The following is a 21612-nucleotide window of genomic DNA, read 5'->3' on the forward strand; positions in this document are numbered from 1 at the left end:
TATTTGTTCTTTTAGGTTTTGACTTGGATCTCCTGCAGAACTTAACACGTTCGACCCAAGTCTCCTTAAGTTATTAATTCCATTAAATATTAATTTCCATAATTGGTTCCCAGTACTGAGGTGGCGAGGCACATGGCCTTCTTGGATATGGGAGCAACCACCACCGACTAGACAAAACCTTTTATAGAAAGCTAATATTTAATTTCCTAAAATAACTTTAGGTTAACCAAAGAGAACAATCAAATCACAAGGAAAAGAAAAAACAAAAGAACACAACATCGAAAAACATATTCGAAATTCTAGAACGTAAGCCTCTTGTATTTGGTATTATTTCCATAAATAACTAGCATGATGCGGAAAGAAATATTACTAGTTATACCTTGTAGAAAAACCTCTTGATCTTCTACCGTATTCCTCTTCTAACCTCGGACGTTGTGTGGGCAACGATCTTCCGAGATGAGAAACCACCAAGCACCTTCTTCTCCTCCTAGCTAGGTTCGGCCAAAACAAGAAAGCTTCACCAAGGAAGAAGAAAAACACCAACCAAGCTCCAAGAGATGCAAGTTTCCTCTCCTTCTTCTTCTTCTTCTCCAAGTAGTATCCGGCCACCACAAGAGCTCCAAGGGAAGAGAATGGTTCGGCCACCACAAGAGAAAGAGGGAGAAAGAATGGTCGGCCACTCCAAGGAACAAAAGAGGGAGAGAAATAATAGATGTTGTGTCTCATGAAGGCACCCCTACCCCTTCTTTTATATTCCTTGGCCTAGGCAAATTAGGAAATTTAATTATAATAAAATTTCCTTAATTTCCTTGACATGATTTAATTGAGAAAAATAAAATAAAATTTCCCAATTCAATCTCCAATGGCCGGCCACATTAATGAAGGAAAAATTAGACAAGTTTTAATCAACAATTAAAACTTCCTAATTTGTTTTCGGAAATTTTAAAAAATAAAATTTCTCTTTAAAAATCTCTTCATGGTTGATAAAAGGAAATTTCTATAATTTTAATTTTATAACATGTGAATAATTTTTAAAGAGAAAATAAAATATCTCACCAATCTACAAATAAGGAAAGAGATTTAATATCTTTCTTTAATCTTTTGTAGATCTTTTATAAGAGAGATATTTTAATTTTAATTCTCTTTAATAAATTATTTCTTCCACATAATAAAAATTAAAATTAAAATTCCTTTTTAATTTAATTTGGCCGACCCCCACTAGCTTGGGTTCAAGCTAGGGCCGGCCACCCAAATTCATACCTAGGCCGGCCCTAGCTTGTTTCCCAAGCTAGCTTGGCCGGCCCCTATTGGGTGGGTATAGAAGGTGGGTATAGGTGGGTATAGAACTCTACAAATAAAAAGCTACGATAGGGACCGAGAGGATGAATTGGTTTTGGTCTCCCGATAAAATTAAGCATCCCGTGTTCGCCCCGAACACACAACTTAATTTTATCAATAATAATTCATTCCACTAGAGAACTATTATTGAACTACCGCACCAATCCCAAATTACATTTTTGGGCTCCTTCTTATTATGAGTGTGTTAGTCTCCCTGTGTTTAAGATATCGAATGTCCACTAATTAAGTGAGTTACTGACAACTCATTTAATTAATATCTAAGTCCAAGAGTAGTACCACTCAACCTTATCGTCATGTCGGACTAAGTCCACCTGCAGGGTTTAACATGACAATCCTTATGAGCTCCTCTTGGGGACATTATCAACCTAGTATCTCTAGGACATAGTTTCTTTCTATAATCAACAACACACACTATAAGTGATACCATTTCCCAACTTATCGGGTTTATTGATTCATCGAACTAAATCTCACCCATTGATAAATTAAAGAAATAAATATCAAATATATGTGCTTGTTATTATATTAGGATTAAGAGCACACACTTCCATAATAACTGAGGTCTTTGTTCCTTTATAAAGTCAGTATAAAAGGAACGACCTCAAATGGTCCTACTCAATACACTCTGAGTGTACTAGTGTAATTATATAGTCAAGATAAACTAATACCTAATTACACTACGACCTTCTAATGGTTTGTTCCTTTCCATTCTGGTCGTGAGCTACTGTTTATAATTTATAAGGTACTGATAACATCATCTTCTGTATGTGACACCACATACTATGTTATCTACAATATAAATTAAATGAACAACTACAAACAAATGTAGACCATTTGACTAAATGTGATTCTTTATTGATAATGAATGTTTACAAAGCTTAGACTTTCAGTATACACTCCAACAATATAAGACTTTATACTCTGTATTTCTAACATTTTTTGAATTCAATAATACGGCTAGTTTTTTCTCTTCTTAATTTCTAAGTGGTATTAGAGCAAGGTTCTCCTTCTTTGACCTAATTTTTCTACTGCCCTCTGTTGCTACTTCCTATTACTACTGTCACCTCCTACTATTGTTGTCAATTTTAGTGCCGACATCCTTTTCTGTTAATTTTGGGTGTCCTTTTCTGTCTATTTCGATCGGCATCGACACCTTGTGCTGACAATTTCGACGCCAGCATCCTTTTCTATCGATTTTGGCACTGACACCTTGTGCTGCTGATTTCTACACTACAACAACAACAACAACCAAGCCTTTTCCCACTAGGTGGGGTCGGCTGTATGAATCCTTTTACGCCATTGAGCTCTATCTCCTATTATATCATCATCTATATTTAAATAAATTTTATCTTGTTTTATTGTTGCTAACCAAGTCTTTTTTGGTCTTCCTCTTCCTCGTTTTATATGCATGTTTATCATAGTTTCACATCGCCTAACTGGAGCATTTATTGGTCGTCTAAGTACATGTCCATACCATCTTAAACGTGTCTCTCTGAGTTTTTCCTCAATAGATGCAACTCCTACTTTCTCTCTAATGCTCTCATTTCTTATTTTGTCCATCCTCGTATGTCCACACATCCACCTTAACATCCTCATCTCTGCAACTCTCATCTTCTGCTCATGTGCTCGAGTCATAGCCCAACATATAACATAGCAGGTCTAACTGCGGTTTTATAGAACTTACCTTTAAGTTTAAGAGGTACTTTACGGTCACATAAAACACTCGACGCTCCCCTCCATTTCACTCATCCTGCTTGTATTCTATGTAAGGCATCTCTCTCAATCCCTCCATCATTTTGTAAAAATGATCCTAAATACTTAAATCTCTCGGTTCCAGGCAACTCGTCCTCTCCTCTCTTAACAATTGTTTCATTACTTCTAATATTGCTAAACTTAAATTTTATATATTCCGTCTTTAATCTACTAAGCTTAAAACCTTTCCCTTCTAGTGTTTCCCTCCAAGATTCTAGCTTAGCATTTACTCCTTCACGTGTCTCATCTACCAAAATAATATCATCTGCAAACAACATGCACCACGGTACTGTGTCTTGAATGTGTGCAGTGAGTTCATCCATAATTAATGTAAAAAGATAGGGACTTAGAGCTGATCCTTGATGTAACCCTATCTTTATTGGAAATGCTTCAGTTACTCCACCTGAAGTCTTTACTCTGGTCGTTACATCCTCATACATATCCTTAATTAGTTCAATATATGTTACGCTAACACCTCTCTTTTCTAAAATTCTCCATATAATTTCTCTTGGGACTCTATCATATGCCTTTTCTAAGTCAATGAATACCATGTGTAGATCTTGTTTTTGCTCCCGATATTTTTCAATTAATTGTCTAAGAAGATGTATAGCTTCTATTGTCGACCTTCCAGGCATGAACCCAAATTGATTTTCTATCACTATGGTCTCCTTCCTTAATCTTTTTTCTATTACTTTTTCCCAAAGTTTCATAGTATGACTCATTAGTTTAATACCCCTATAGTTTGCACAATTTTGTACGTCTCCCTTATTCTTATATAAGGGAACTAGAGTACTTATCTTCCATTGATCAGACATTTTTTTCGTTTTCAATATCATGTTAAATAATTTTGTAAGTCATTCAATACCTTGTTTCCCTAAGCACTTCCATACCTCTATCGGAATATCATCTGGTCCAACGGCTTTTCCATTGTGCATCTCATTTAAAGCTTGTTTTACTTCTGAAGTTTGAATTCTACGATAAAAATTAAAATTTCGATGCTCATTTGACCTAATTAAATTACCTAAGTTAAGTTGATCTCCTAAACCTTCATTAAAAAGTTGATGAAAATATCTCTTCCACCGCTCTTTTATTTCTCCATCGCTTACTAATACCCTATTACATTCATCTTTAATACATTTTATTTGGCTAAGATCTCTTGTTTTTCTTTCTCTCACTTTAGCTATTCTATAGATATCTTTTTCCCCTTCTTTTGTATCCAATTTTTGATATAACCATTCAAAAGTTTCATTTTTTGCTTCACTCACTACTTTCTTAGCTTCTTTCTTGGCTATTGTATATTTTTTTAAATTTTCCTCGTTCTTACAAATATATAATTCCTTATAAGCTATTCGTTTTTCCTTCACTTTCTCTTGTACTTTCTCATTCCACCACCAAGATTCTTTACTTAGCGGTGCATGCCCCTTTGACTCACCGAGGACACTCTTAGCTACTATTTTCAACTTTGATACCATCTTATCCCATGTTGTATTAGAGTTATCGTATATTTCACCTAATGCTTGTACTTCTACCTTCTCTTTAAACATATATTGTTTCCCATCCTTTAACTTCCACCACTTAATTCTAGGAATTGTATATATTTTCTTTCTATTGATACTATGTTTGAGGCGTATATCCAACACTACTACCCTATGTTGGGTAGTTAAGCTTTCTCCAGGGATGACTTTGCAATCTTTACAAATCTTTCTATCCTTCTTCCTAACCATAAGAAAGTCAATTTACGATCTATTATTCTCGCTTTTGAATGTGACTAAGTGTTCTTCTCTTTTCTTAAAAAACGTATTAGCTAATATAAGGTCATATGCTATCGTAAAATCTAATATAGTTTTCCCTTCCTCATTCCTCGTTCCAAACCCATAACTCTCATGTACTCTCTCATATTCCTCATTTTTTACTCCGACATGCCCATTTAGATCACCTCCTATTAAAATCCTTTCATTTAGATTTCTACACTAATGTCCTTTTTTGCCTCGGGTTCTTCGTGTGACTACAAGTCGTCCTGACACCAGTTTTCACCGATTGTCACCATGCCTGGTCATTATTCGTGTCAAGGTATCCATACAATTTGGTTATTATTAGCATTATTCGTTCTGTTACCATTCCTGGTCATACAGATACTTCATGGAAATCTAATTCGTATATGCTGGAGCAGTTTTAATAGTTCCTTGTTTCATAGCCCTCTTACATGTCAACTTCCTCTCATATAGGTTTATCCTTGTCTGATATTTCAGGTACATCTTTATCCTTGTGGATTTTAGACTCTGGTGCTTCTTATCATATGCCATCTAATTTATCATCTTTTGTTTAATTTTCTCCCAATTCATCTATATCTATTGTAACTCCTGATAGTACTCCTATGTTATTAGTAGGTGTTGGTTCAATTGTTACATCTTGTTTATCTTTTACTGATGTTTATTATATTCTAAGTTTTACTTTAAATCTTATTTTTGTTAGTCAATTATGTGAGTCTGAGTACTTAGTCTCTTTTTTTCATCTAATTGTTATGTTCAAAAACCACGATCTCAGAGGCTGATTGGGACAGAGCATAGGCAAGGAGGGCTCTATGTTTTAGATCAACTCGAAGTACCAGAAGTTATAGCTTCAAGTGTGGATTTATCATCTTGTCATTCATCTTTTGATTTTATTTATGACACTCTCGTTTACGTCATGTTTCAGTGTCTCATTTGTAGTTTTTAGCTTTATAGGAGTATTATGACCTTTAAAAAGTTCTGATATTTTTTATTGTATTGGTTGTAAACTAGTCAAATTTGTTGCCTTACTATTTTCTAAAAGTCTTTCTTTTTTTCTTTTACTTCATTTGATCTTATCTATTCTGATATGTGGGGACCCTCTCTATTTCTACAAAAGAGGGGGGGGGTCAAGGTATTATGTTTCATTTATTGATGACTGTACTCGTTACTCTCAGGTCTATTTTATGAAACATGGATCTAATTATCATACCATTTTCATCAATTTCAGAGTTCTTGTGAAAGCTCAATGATCCGGTGGTAAGAACAGGGACCCCCCTCTCAGGGAAGTCAACGCCACATGGGAGTCAAAGGGTCAAACGGCCGACCGGAGAAGGGGAGACCGGTCGGTCGAACGGGGTCACAGCGGAATCAAAAACAACCCGACGGGGAGTCGGGTCTCCGACGCTCATGGGGAACAGGGTCGCCGAGCCGATCGGGGAGCCCACTCGGCCGAAAGCCTAAAGTAGCATTACTGTGAACAGTCAGCAGAGCACACGACCAGGAATCTCCCGAGAGGACTAGCGCATACGACCGGTCGGACGTGAGGGGACTGCCGACCGGCCGGACGCTCGGCATAGGGTGAGAAGAGACAAAAGGACAAGGGAACAACTTCTGACAGCGGATATGCTCAACGACCAGGCCATACGCAGGATCTTACGACAGAGGGTTACACTGTCCCATCAGAGATGTGCTCGGACTGTAGCAGTATGGTGTCAGGTAAGCTCTTCTGACAAGCTCATACTAAGATATGGTGAGAAGACACGTATTTGCCTTGGTACGTGTGCATAAGCCTCTTCCTGGCTCTATATAAGGGTCCTCATTCTTCACCGGAGGTACGCGTTCTTTGATATTCGAAGCCACCTCTTTGTTGTCCACTTGCCTGACTTGAGCGTCGGAGGGTCGTTGCCGGGAACCCCTTTCGGGCCCGACTTCCTTGTAGGTTCGTCGGAGGTCCACACCGGTCGAAGATCTACGTCAGCAGTTTGGAGAGCACCACGTGCCCAGCGTCCGTTGATTCATCATTCGGACAGGATCAATTTGGCGCCGTCTGTGGGAACACTCCTGCATCCGATCGGAAGCAATGGACGAAGCTGGACGACCGCACTCGGTGATGCTCTCCACAGAGGAGCTCGACGCTCTGATCGAAACCAGAGCAGCCAAGCTAGTGGAACAACAAAGGCAGAAGTCGCAAGCCGAGCGGATGGAGCAGCAAGCGACGTCCGCATCGGGAGGCCGAGCGGAAGCACCCGCGGCCACGGTTCCGTTTCCTCGGGCCCTATTCTGCACGCCTCCTGAAGCCGCAGCAGTTAATCATGATCGAGGAGCTTCATCAGACGAAGTGCCGATACGAGACAGCAGAAAGGGCAAGGCCCCCCGAGCGGACGCCTCCCCCGAACGGATCAACCGTCAATTTTCGGAGGCCATCCTGTGGGACCCTCTGCCAAAGCACTATGTGCCCTCGTCGATCGGTGAGTACAACGGAACCACCGACCCGGATGATCATCTGGGTAAGTTTAACAACACGGCCACCCTTCATCAATACACAGATGGAGTAAAGTGCCGGGTATTCCTTACCACTCTCTCTTGATCGGCGCAACGGTGGTTTCGAAGGCTGCCGGACGGATCCATAATAAGTTTCAAGGACTTCCGCACGGCCTTCCTCCACCATTTTGCAAGCAGTCGGCGCTACCAGAAGACTAGTGTCAGCTTATTCGCCATCAAGCAAGAGCCCCGAGAGCCGCTCAGAGCTTACATACGGCGATTCAACCAGGTGGCCATGGACATTCCAACGGCCACCTCAGAAACGATGATGAATGCGTTCATGGAAGGCCTCGTGGACGGGGACTTCTTCCGCTCGCTCATTCGGAAGCCGCCCCGAGACTACGATCATATGTTACACCGGGCTAATGAATATATCAATGTGGAGGAAGCCCAGGCGGCCCGAAGGAAGGAAGCTCCAACCGAGCGGGCGCCCACTGCCGAGCGGAAGCCGCACATTGCTCATCAGCCGCCCAGAGGACCGCGAGCTGAAGTAGCCCACCCCCAGCAACATGCAAGATCCCACGCCATTCAAGAAGTATCTGCCGAGCGGCCCAAACCTAAAAAGAAGGTATGGACCCCAATGTTTTGCTCATTTCACCGGACAGACACGCATAATACAAGAGATTGCCGAAGCCTTCCCATGATCGCCCACCCCGTGCCCCGAGGTGGCCACCGACGATCGCCATCGTCCGACAGGCGACAGCGCCCTTGTGAAGCCGATCGGGTGATATCCGACAGGCAGCAGAGACGGACTCCCGAGCGGCATCATACTCCGAGGCGTGAGGACAATCCCCGAAGGTCTAGGGAGTTGTCTAGGTCGTCCGCTCGGGAAGAAGAAAATAGAAGCAACACTTCCCGAGGCGAAATTAACATCATCGCTGGGGGGCCGACCGGAGGCGACTCCAACAGAGCAAGGAAGGCGAGCGTCAGACAGCTTCAGATCCATGCGGTCGGCTGCAGCCAAGAACGGGCAAGCGGCCCTGAAATCAGTTTCGGGCCTAGGGACTTGGAGGGAATCGAAGTGCCACATGACGACGCTCTCCTCATTAAAGCGGTAATAGCTAACTATACTATTCATCGCGTTTTCATCGATACAGGAAGCTCGGTCAATATTATATTCAAGAAGGCCTTCGACCAACTGCAAATAGATCGAGCCGAGCTGCTGCCCATGACAACCCTCCTCTACGGGTTTACGGGCAATGAAGTTCTGCCGGTCGGACAGGTCCGACTGGCTATTTCCCTGGGAGAGGAGCCACTCAGAAGGACGCGGACTGCAAACTTCGTCATGGTCGACTCCCCCTCAGCATACAACGTCATTTTGGGGCGACCGGCGCTCAGCGAGTTCCGAGCGGCCGTCTCCACCTTCCATCAGAAAATCAAGTTCCCGGTGGAAGATAAAGTGGGAGAAGTAAGAGGAGACCAGCTGGCAGCTCGGCGATGCTACGTCGAGATGGTCCGAGCTGAAGCCAATTCCGCTCGGAAGACGCCACGGATCGAGGTGAAGACCATTACTGAAAAACCACCCTCTTTGGTTTATGAAGAAAAAGAGGAAGTGCAGATTCACCCAACCCGATCGGAGGCCACCACATTCATTGCGGCCGATCTGGAGGCGAGCCAGAAAGAGGAAATAATCAAATGTCTCCAGAGAAACTGTGATGTCTTCGTTTGGTCGATGCATGAGCTGCCCAGAATTTCTCCAAGTATAGCGCAGCACGAGCTCCACATCCGACCGGACGCTCGGTCGGTGAAGCAAAGGAAGAGGGACTTCAGCGATGAACAAAATGTCATCATCCGAGCGGAGGTTGAGAAGCTCCTGGAGGCCGGCCACATACGCGAGGTTCAGTTCCCGAGCTGGCTGGCGAACGTGGTGCTAGTCTCCAAGTCGAGCAACAAGTGGAGAGTTTGCATCGATTTCCGGGATCTCAACAAAGCATGCCCAAAGGATTTTTATCCTTTACCCCGGATCGATCAACTGGTGGACTCCACAGCCGGCTGCGAGTTGATATGCATGCTTGACGCCTATCAGGGATACCATCAATTGCCGCTCGCCCGAGAAGATCAAGAGAAGGTTAGCTTCGTTACAGCCGACGGCACATACTGCTACAATGTGATGTCATTCGGACTGAAGAACGCGGGACCAACTTACCAACGCTTGATGAACAAAGTGTTCAGGGAGCATATCGGACGAAATTTGGAAGTGTACGTGGATGATATTCTAGTCAAGTCCGTCCGAGTGGCCGATCTCTTTAAAGACATGGAGGAGAATTTCCGAACGCTGAGGAAGTATGGAGTTAAGCTGAACCCTAAGAAGTGTCTGTTCGGAGCAAAAGGCCGGTGTTTCTTGGGCTATATAGTGACCGAGCGGGGCATCGAAGCAAATCCCAGCAAGGTGAAAGCATTACAAAATATGCCGCCCCCAAGAAATCTGAGGGAAGTACAGCGCTTGACCGGTCGGATAACAGCATTGTCCAGATTCATCTCAAAGACAGCCGATCGGAGTCTCCCGTTTTTCAAAATCTTGCGCAAAGCCACTAAGTTTCATTGGGATGGAGATTGCGATCGGGCGTTTGAAGAACTGAAGGCTTATCTGAACTCTCTGCCTGTGCTAGCCAAGCCAGTTGTGGGTGAGCCGCTTTGTATTTACTTATCTTCAACTGAGCAAGTCGTAGGCTCGGCATTAGTGAGGGTGAGCGGAGAAGAACTTGTGTATTTCTTAAGTTATATTTTAAAGGACGCGGAATCTCGCTACACTGGGCTCGAGAAACTAGCTTTTGCCTTGGTCCTCGCCCTTGGAGACTTCGCCCCTATTTCTTGGCGCACACTATCATCATCCGGACGAATAGCCCTTTGGGAAGAGTACTGTTGAACCCAGAAGCATCCGGACGGCTCATCAAATGGACAACGGAGCTGAGCGAATTTGACATTCAGTACCAACCCCGCTCGGTGATAAAGGCGCAGTCTTTGGCAGATTTTATCACCGAAGTGCAAAGGCCAGAGCCCGAAGCTATGTGGAAAATATTTGTGGACGGATCGTCCACTCGGCTCGGGAGCGGGATTGGCGTGCTATTACTCTCTCCCCAAGAAGAAAGGATGCACTTATCCGTCCGGCTGGATTACAGAGCTACAAATAACGAAGCGGAGTATGAGGCCCTTATAGCTGGCTTACAGGCCGCCCGGTATGTGGGGGTCGGTCGGGTGACGCTGTATTCAGATTCTCAGTTGGCCGCTCAGCAGCTCTCTGGAACTTTTGAGATTAACAACGCTCGGCTCAAACTCTATGCTGAAGCCTTCGAAAAGCTCAAGGCCAATTTCAGAGAAGTCGTTATCCAGAAGATACCCCGAGCGGAAAACCAGGCGGCAGATGAGTTAGCCAAACTCGCAAGTTCAATAACGCCGGTCGTCATCCAGCAGCCAATTGAACAAGTATCTTTGGTGGCACACGTCGACCGGATGGAGGGCCTCGAGTTTCCGAGCGAATGGAGGACAGCCATCATAGAATTTCTTCGGTCGGGGGCAACACCATCCGATCGAGAAGCAGCCCAGCAATTAAGGAGGAGAGCCGGTCGGTTCACGCTCATTAGAGACCAACTCTACAAGAAGACTTTCTCCCGTCCGCTGTTGAAATGTGTGAGCTCGGAAGACGCGACATACATCCTCCAAGAAGTGCATCAAGGATCGTACGGAGGGCATCGGGGCGGACGATCGTTGGCTAAGAAGATCCTGTTGGCCGGATACTTCTGGCCAACTTTGCAAGCAGACGCCGCTCGGACCTTTGCGACGTGCCTTTCCTGCCAGAAGTATCACAACATCTCCCACCGACCGGCGGAGGAAATGAAAGCAGCTACCGTATCCTGTCCGTTCGACCAGTGGGGAATGGATATTGTGGGTCCATTTCCTATGGCGACCGGTCAGCGGAAGTTTCTACTGGTGGTTGTCGACTATTTTTCCAAATGGGTGGAGGCCGAGCCACTAGCCAAGATAACCGAGCAGATGGTCAAGAAGTTTATCTGGCAGCATATAATTTGTCGTTTCGGCATTCCTCGTCGGCTCGTATCTGATAATGGACGACAGTTCGCCGGGAAGCTGCTAGAAGATTGGTGCAAAAGTTATGGTATAGAACAACACTTCACTTCCGTGGCGTATCCACAAAGCAACGGCCAAGCGGAAGTAACGAACAAAGAAATCCTTAGAATTCTTCGAGCCCGACTGGACCACATGGGAGGAAGCTGGGTGGACGAGCTGCCAGGCGTCTTATGGGTCATCCGCACAACCCCAAAGGAAGGAACGGGCGTCACGCCTTTCCATTTGGTGTATGGCGGCGAAGCGGTTATTCCGGTCGAAGTCAGCGTCGAGTCCGTCCGGATCCAGAATTATGATGATGATAACGCCGAGCGGAGGAACATGGAGCTGGATTTGGTCGACGAAGAGTGAGCCAAGGCGTCCGTCCGGCTGATGGCATACCAGCAACGGATGAAGCAAAACTACAACCGGCGCATAATCCCCAGAGCATTCCAGGTTGGCGACCTTGTCTGGAAGAAAGTAAAGCCGGTCGGAGACGTTGGCAAGCTGGAGGCTCCTTGGGCGGGCCCCTTCAAAGTCATCGAAAAGCTCCGCTCGGGTGCTTATTATTTGGAGGATCGACCATGGAGCGCGAATCATCTCCAGCCGTACCGAGCTGGGTGAGAGGTGCGCTAAATGTAATTTTATATATATATGTTTTGGTCGTCCATGTCCTTGTAATGCAGGAAGCAAAATGATAAGAAAGCGAATATCTTCGCCGAACGGAAGTGTCAAAATTAGCCTTAGAGGTCGTCGAGCTCCGATGTTAAAAATCAAGAGTCGTGCCGGCGACTATAAACCCTCCGAGCGGAAGACCGTCGAGCTCCGACGTTAAAAATCGAGAGTCGAGTCGGCGACTATAAACACTCCGAGCAGAAGACCGTCGAGCTCCGACGTTAAAAATCGAGAGTCGAGCCGGCGACTATAAACCCACCGAGCAGAAGACTGTCGAGCTCCGAAGTTAAAAATCGAGAGTCGAGCTGGCGACTATAAACCCTCCGAGCGGAAGACCGTCGAGCTCCAACGTTAAAAATCGAGAGTCGTGCCGGCGACTATAAACCCTCCGAGCGGAAGACCGTTGAGCTCCGAGGTTAAAAATCGAGAGTCGAGCCGGCGACTATAAACCCTCCGAGCGGAAGACCGTCGAGCTCCGACGTTAAATATCGAGAGTCGAGCTGGCCACTATAAATACTCTGAGTGGAAGACTGTCGAGCTCCGACGTTAAATATCGAGAGTCGAGCCGGCGACTATAAATACTCCGAGCGGAAGACCGTCGAGCTCCGACGTTAAATATCGAGAGTCGAGCCGGCGACTATAAATACTCCGAGTGGGCGAAGGCAATAAAGAGGGCTTGTGAGCAAGTACCCAAAAGTACTCGCCGTCAATACCGTTCGACCGCTTATACGCTCCGCTCGGCTAAGTACCCAAAGGTACTTCGTCAACATCCAGCGAGGAACTTCTTCTGTCGAAGTAAGACATATTCAGCCGAGCGGACAAGCTACGCAAAATACTCCGTAAAAATAAATCCTTTTCAAACCAGAAAGGTGTGATAAGAGGCGAGCGGACAGCAAGCGTATTGATTAGCGAAGGGAAAAAAGCAAGCAGGACAGTATTAAAAGAAATTAAGGCCGAGCGGCCTAATTACAAAAAGGGATAGTTTTTTAGCCGAGCGGCCGAATTACATATAAACACCTATTCTAAATAATCGTAAAGATCTTTCGGGATGTTGTCGAGGAGCGTCACTTGATCTGCAGCCGGGATGAGAGCGGAGTCGGGAAGAAGACCCTTGGACTTCAAATATGTTGTGGTGGCGGTCATAGCAAGGTCGAAGGTACTGTACATCCGTTCGTAGACTTTCTCTGAAAATTCAACCGAACGGATATAGTTCAATCGCAGGGCCGCGACTCGGCCTGGCTCAGCGTCTTGATATTCCTTGAATGCCGCTTGGGAGGCTGCGAGGGACTCCTGTAGGGTTTGCAGCTCTTCCTTATGCTTAGTCGCAGCGGCCGAGCGGCCCGCCTTCTCCCCATCGAGCTGCTCCATCAACTCCTTGACTTTCTGCTCCAAGCCCCGAGCCTCGACATTCTTTTTCTCCAGATCGGAGATTGTCGTGTTTTTCCGAGTGGTGGCTAGGCTTATTTTTTGTCGAGCGTCTTGACTTGCCGCTCGAGCTCGGCCAAAGTGTGGGCCTGGTCGGCCGTCTTCTTCTGCTCGGCCGCCAACAAGTTTTGGGCCTTCTTGAGCTCCTTCTAAAGCTCGGCATATGATGGGCCTTGGGAAGGAGCGCTGCCCGAACTCCGTAGCCTTTTGAGCTCCTCATCCACCATAGCAAGCCGATTGGAGACAACAATCTCCTCCACCCATCTCTAACAAAAGAAAAATTGTTAGTAGCCGATCAGAGAGAATGTGTAAAGGGCTTGAGAAAATGCACTTACCCCGGTGGCCTGTTGCATGTGGCTATTGGCCAAGTTGCTGAGTGGAATCATCGCCACACGCACCCGAGCGTCGGCCCACATTTTGGCTAAGGGCCCCTTCATTGTGATCATATGCTCGGGCGCGGTGGGTCGATCAGCCTCAGGCAGCAATTCTTCGGTCGGGAGGTGAAGTGAGACTCAGACGGTGCGGCACCGACCGGGGGTCATCTGGGCGGAAGCCGGAGAAGGAGCGGAAGCCAGCGCAGAAAACTGGAACAAAATTGTCGAACGATGGACTTGGCGGGGAGTGGGCGGAAGGACGTTGATTGGAATGGCCTCAAGAGGGTCCGCAGATGCGTAAAGTTGGGAGGGAGTCCGATCAGACGAAATCGCCTCGATCTCTGGAGCTTTGCCTCGAGAAGTAGCGGTAACTCGCTCGGATGGATGGATCGCAGAAGTAGCCGAGCGAAGTGGCGTTTCCGCCCGGCATCTTTTTTGTTGGAGGGGGCGCTCATCTTCTTGCGCCGAGCCCTCCTCCCGAGCGGAAGGCTCTCGACTTGCAGTTGCGCCAGCCGCTGGCTCTGGTAGAGAAGCCGGAGCGGTCGACTCCCTAGCATTTGTCTCACTCTCCCCCTCATTGGAGCCGACCGGCTGAATGCCCAATTGCTCCATTTCTTTGGCCGCTGCGGCTTCGAGCGCCGCTGCCTTCCTCTTCAAAATGCCAGCCATCATCGACTCCATGACAATGTTTGTTGTGAAGGAAAGCAGAGAAAATCAGTTAGCAATTAAAATGAATGCACAAAGTAAAATTCTTACCAAAGCCGCTCGGACTCAGACCGAATATATACATCACCCCTTCAGGCAGGAACTTGTTGATGTCAAACCTCAGACCGACCAGCATGTTGGCGGCATGAAGATAGTCCAGTCGGGTTTTGAACCTTTTGAGCTCTGGTGAGGTTGGTGGTTCGATCTGCCACTTCGTTAGGAAGGGGGCCCGCTCGGGAAGGCGAATATAAAAGTAAAATTCTTTCAAATGCTTATTGGAAGAGGGTAGTTTATTGAAAGAAAACTAAACCGGGCCGAGCCTGGAACATGTAAGTGCCCGGCTCAGATTGTTTAGGGTAGTAGAAATAGTAGAAAACCTCCGGTCGGAGGGGAATGTTATGGATTTTGAATAGGACAACAACACCGCATAGAAGGCGGAAAGTGTTGGGAACTAGGCTTCCGAGCGGAACGTCGAAAAAATTGCAGACGTCAATGATAAAGGGATGAATTGGAAGTCATAGACCAGTAGTGAACTGGTCGCGGAAAACACAAAAGGCTCCGCGCGGCGGTTTGTGTGGCCGAGCGGAGGGAGTGGGTAAGATAATTTCGAGGTCGGAAGGGATGTCAAAACTATCTATCAGAATGTCGGCGTCGCGCCGATCGAAGCGCGACTCCATGGTGGTATACCATGGGCCGAGGGCTTGGTCTTGTGGTTGGGAAGAGCTAGCCATTGTCCGAGTGGACGAAATCAAAAAAGGCGAAGAAAGGTAGAGGATAGGAGAAAGAAGACAGCAAACGAAACGATGCCACGAGGATCGAAACTCGGGAAAGAAATGCAGAGAAAACACAAGAAACAAAGAGAGAAATAAGGAAAACCTTACAGAAAAGAAGGAGGATCGACGAAGAACGCGGGATCACCGGAAAGGGAGAATCGGAGTCGCCGGAGCACTGAAAACGCCGAAGCTTCTGGGCACGCGAGAGCAGAAATGCGGTGAAGGCGGAGAAAGCGAAGGCTTTATAGGGTTGAGCCCGAGCAGCCTCAACCGTCGGATTCAGGTCGCGAGAACCGAAGCACGCATTGAGTCGTCCATTTCAAATCGCCTCGGTCTCGTCGCCTGCGACGCCGCCGCCGTACGATGACGACAGCAATGCCACGTGGCATTCCACCACGGGAGAGCATTTAATAAGCGCCTTATCGAGGCACAGAGCGCGTGCTTGGCCTTAATGACGGAGATGGGTGCGAATTCTGAGGAGATCTGAGGCCGTAGTTAGCACCACATCGGCCGAGCGGATGGTGGTTTCTTGGATGAGCCACTCGGCGAAACAATCGTCCAGTCAGTCGGACTAATCGCCTCCTTAGACTAGACTTGAAGGAGAGGCAAGTGATCCGGTGGTAAGAACAGGGACCCCCCCTCTCAGGGAAGTCAACGCCACGTGGGAGTCAAAGGGTCAAACGGCCGACCGGAGAAGGGGAGACCGGTCGGCCGAACGGGGTCACCGGGTCTCCGACGCTCATGGGGAACAGGGTCGCCGGGCCGATCGGGGAGCCCACTCGGCCGAAGGCCTAAAGTAGCATTACTGTGAACAGTCAGTAGAGCACACGACCAGGAATCTCCCGAGCGGACCAGCGCATACGACCGGCCAGACATGAGGGGACTGCCGACCGGCCGGACGCTCGGCATAGGGTGAGAAGAGACAAAAGGATAAGGGAACAGCTTCTGACAGCGGATATGCTCAATGACCATGCCATACGCAGGATCTTACGACAGAGGGTTCCACTGTCCCATCAGAGATGTGCTCTGACTGTAGCAGTATGATGTCAGGTAAGCTCTTCTGACAAGCCCATACTAAGGTATGGTGAGAAGACACGTATTTGCCTTGGTACATGTGCATAAGCCTCTTCTTGGCTCTATATAAGGGTCCTCATTCTTCACCGGAGGTACGTGTTCTTTGATATTCGAAGCCACCTCTTTGTTGTCCACTTGCCTGACTTGAGCGTCGGAGGGTCGTCGCCGGGAACCCCTTCCCGGCCCGACTTCCTTGTAGGTTCGCCGGAGGTCCACACGACCGGTCGAAGATCTACGTCAGCAGTTTGGAGAGCACCACGTGCCCAGCGTCCGTTGATTCATCGTTCGGACAGGATCACTCAACATTCTAGTGTCATAAAGTGTTTTCGTTGTGATTTGAGGGTGAATATACTTCGAATCATTTTTTACATTTACTTACTTCTGATGATACTATTCATCAAACCTTGTGTACAGATACTTCTAAACATAATGGTGTAGTTAAACAAAAATATATGCATCTTGTTGAAATAACCCATTTATTTTTATTGTCTGTCAGTATTCCTAGTGCCTTTTGGATAGAGCAATCCTTATCATTTCTCATGTGATTAATAGAATTCTAACCTCACACAATTCAGACTTTTCACCTTTTGAAAAATTGTATGGGCATGCTCATGTCTATTCCTCTTTACATGTTTTTGGTTGTACAATTGATATGCCCTTTGTCCACATGTCGAGTGTAATAAGTTAGCCTATCGGTCTGCTCTACGCCTTTTTGGGTTATGGTGTTAGACAAAAAGGATATTGTTACTTTGATCCTGTTAGGCAAAAATTATGTCTCTTATCATGTTGTGTTTCTTGAGCATATTTCATTATTTTCTATTCCTGCTAGTTCGCATAATATGACAAAGTCACATCTGTTTTATATTGATCCTTTCAATACTAACACTGAGGAAGCTTTACCCACAACTCCTACTAGTAGCTCAACTGAATCTAGTACTTTGGTTCCCTAAACATCCGCTCCACATTCTCCTCATTCTGCCACTACCCAATCATCTCATGAGATTGCGGATGATTCTTCTCTCCATAGTTGTTAGTCAACTCATGTTCGTAAGTCTACTAAATTATCAAATTTTGCTTACTCTTATTATTCTTGTTATTTTGCTTCATTTTTTGTATTTGTTAATTATCTTTCTGAACCTATATCCTATAGAGAAGTCGTTCATAATTCACTTTAGCAGAATGCTATGGCTAAGAAACTAACTGCTCTGCATCAGACTCATATATGAGATTTGGTATCGTTGCTACCAAGAAAACACACTATTAGTTCTCGTTGGGTATAAAAGATCAAAATTAAATCTAATGGATCTATCGAACAATACAAAGCTCATCTTATTACTAAAGGTTATTCTCAGAAGTATGACATGAATTATGAGGAAATATTTACTCTTGTTGTAAAAAATGATGACTGTTCATACTCTGATTGTTGTTGTTTCTATTTTTCGATGGAGAATAAATCAGATGGATATCAAGAATGCATTTCTAAATGGTGATCTTCATGATGAAGTTTATATGACACCTCCTCCTAGTATTTCACACCAACCTAGTGAAGTTTGCAGGCTTCATAAAGATCTTTACAGTCTCAAACAAACACCTCGTCACTATTTGAAAATCGACAATAAACTTCGGATATTATCCGAAGTAATAGTAAGATAATTACCTAAGTAGGCGATGCACGTGAAGTAAAAGGGACAATTTATTACTTCACCACACAATTACCGAAGTATATCACTGGTTCAAAATCAGACCATTTTCGAAGTAAAAATACTCTATTACTTCATTAAGATTAGTAAAAGTGCCGAAGTGGTTGATGATATATAAAATATATATATGACTTCACAATTTTTTGTATTCTGGTACAGTAAATATTTAATTTTACTCTTACATAATTTGACTTTGTTGAAGTATTTTTTATTGTATTACTTCATCGTTGTATAGAAGTAATAGAGTATATTTTACTACAACAAAAAAATTAAAATTTTCAAAGTAATATATACGAAAAACTTCATAAATTTAATCAGTGATGAAGTAAATAGTTTCTTTAATTATGCTACTATTTAAATTTATCGAACTTTTTAGTGTTATATTACTCTATCATTTATTAAGTAATTGACCTTATTTTACTATAATATAATTTTAATTGATAAAGTGTAAATCATAATATTTTACTACAACAATATTTTTTATAGCCAAAATTGAACAAATATATCACAAATATCTATCAAATACAATCTAAAAGTGTATCCATAAATCTCTAAATACAATCCAAAATTTATATCACATTTTATACTTAGGCACCCACATAGAAGTAGACGAATTTATTCCATTTACTTCTAACTTCATCATACTGAGATTGATGGTAATATTATTTATTTTTTCATGCTATAAACTGAATTATTAACAAAAGTTTGAGTGTCAATTCAAAATGTCTCAATATTTCATAAAGAAAATATTTACCTTCCTCTCCAATTATGGATCTTTATCTAATACTATCTCTTTCATGTACCGTATTATACAATATCCACATTTTGTAATAGGAATTGATAAATGATTCAAATCTTATCAGTGTTGTATGGAATGAAGCAGATGTTATCTCTGTCTAATACTCCCAACTGAGTATCAATATGTTGTGACAATTTATTGCATTCTTTGCCCACACTGCATGTAGGTATGTGACCAACATCCACAAATGAGACATATTCAGCTCTATTTTCTTTCTTCAAGTATTTGTAAAGATAACGGTAAGGTAATTACAAGGTAATGACAAAGTAATGACAAAATCTAAATATACCTCATGTAAACTAAAGCAAAAGCATGTGAACAAATACTGTATTTAAGACATAACATACCCCATATAAACCAAAATTTGTCTTACACTTATCTCTTTCATCTCCATAAAATGCAAGATATCTTTATAGGGATCTGATGCATAAAATAACATATAACGTAGCGTGATATGGGTATAAGGAGTGGAGTCCATGTAATAATATGAAAGGGGATATAAGGAGAAGAAAGAGGAAGTAAGGAGGTTCAGTCTAGACAAATGCGCTCGGTAAGCAAAGCACGGTCATCCACTTTAGACAGGCTGGGATAAAAATAACAGAGCACATGATATAATTAGGTGTATGAGATCGGACAAACCCACCGTGGGTGAAGTACTGGCAAGCGTGCCTATGCCCAACGCGGAAGTCTTGATCGAGCAGGAAATATCGACCGAGAATGTAAGGTTGGTCGAGAATATAAGCCAAATCGAGTTATAACAAACTAAGGATTAATGCTTGTTGATACGCTTGGCGGTATAAGGGCAACCGAGCAGGCATACGAACAAAGGTTGTCAGAAGGGATCCAACTTAACTCGGTCGGTAGAAGAAGCCCGGACGAGCGTATACATAACTCGCTCGGTAGTATAATCACGGGCGACCGAGCAGGCATACGAACCAAGGTTGTCAGAAGAGATCCCACTTAACACGGTCGGTAGAAGAAGCCCGGACGAGCGTATACATAACTCGCTCGGTAGTATAATCTCGGGTGACCGAGCAGGCATACGAACTAAGGTTGTCAGAAGAGATCCCACTTAACACGGTCAGTAGAAGATGCCCGGACGAGCATATACATAACTCGCTCGGTAGTATAATTTTGGGCGACCTAGCAGGCATACGGACCAAGGTTGTCAGAAGAGATCTAACTTAACACGGTAGGTGGAAGAAGCCCGAACGAGCATACACGTAACTCGCTCGGTAGTGTAATCTCGGGCGGGTATACCAACACACACCTTTATGAGGCCATTAATATAAGATTGACCTGGTAAAATCCAGCCGGGCGTAAAGACACTCACATTCATTAAATCTCGTGAACATAGCTAGTAAGGAGTATTGCAACCAAATATAGGTGATGTATGAATAATATACAATCATATGACAACCTGGTGGGAAATGACTTCTAGAAACTTCTGTTAATGTGCTAGACGACAAAGAAGGTACATCTAGGGTACGAAAAAGATTCCTTAAACTATTATTGCAGGTACTTACGTCATCTCATAACAAATTATAACAAACCGGGGTCCACTTCATGACTACGGAGGTTATATAAAGTGGTATAAAAGGGGAATCCTCTCCATTGGCCAGGTACGTGCAAACACAGCTCCACCGCTAAAACCCTAAGTTCCATTTGAATTCATTGTACTTCTTCTTCTTCCTCTCCCCAACTAAAATAGGAAAAACTAACTTGAGCGACGGAGGACCTAGTCAGGGATTCCCACCCCGGTCTTAGGTCACTGACGTCTTGTGGATTGGCTGCGTGGTGTGCAGGAGATGATGGCATCCGCCGGAACCGTGAGCTGGATTTTCTTTATCACGGTGTTTTGATTCGGTGGAATCTCCCCTAGATCGGCTTTGGGTTTCTCTAATCTAGCTTCAATCTATTATTCTCTTTTCTGGAAGGTATTTTTTTATTATATTTCTTCAGGATCTACTTTGGTTTTCTTAGATCCGCTGTGATTTCTCTTCCCCGAAGTCGTCATCTGCTTGCTCCCCGAAATCTTCGCTCATCGCCTCCGGTTCTTCATCGTGTTACGCTTTTAGACAGGATCATAGCGGAAAAAGGATCCCTCCAGAGATCCTTACGAATACTGTATATTACATTTTTTTATTCTATCAGATAGAATAGTTATCTTTGTTGCGTGAATTGGTACTCCCAACAACAACTTTGATTCGGATGTAGATCTCAACGTGATTAGCACATCTGTGCCTATATGGCATCCACACGAACATGTTCTCCATCCGTCTCATGAATTCACGACTTGGAGAAGAAACAACCTTTGTTATGCTGGCAACTACACAACGTTATTTTTGGCTAAGAGAAGAAAAGGAAGAAGAGCAAAAACTAAGAAGATCATTCTTACCCAAAAGGTTACTTCACGTATATAAGGTGACTTCACAAAAGGGTTACTTTGCCAAAAAGGTTACTTCACCTAAATATTATTTTACCAAAATGGTTACTTCAACTAAAGGTTACTTTTTCAAAAAGGTTACTTTACCAATGACTTTTGTACTCATCCAATGAATACAAAAAGTTTTTGTCTCTTGATCTTCCATTTGATTAATGATGTATTAA

The sequence above is a fragment of the Zingiber officinale genome, chromosome 5A, assembly GCF_018446385.1.
Source record: "Zingiber officinale cultivar Zhangliang chromosome 5A, Zo_v1.1, whole genome shotgun sequence".
Lineage (NCBI taxonomy): Eukaryota > Viridiplantae > Streptophyta > Magnoliopsida > Zingiberales > Zingiberaceae > Zingiber > Zingiber officinale.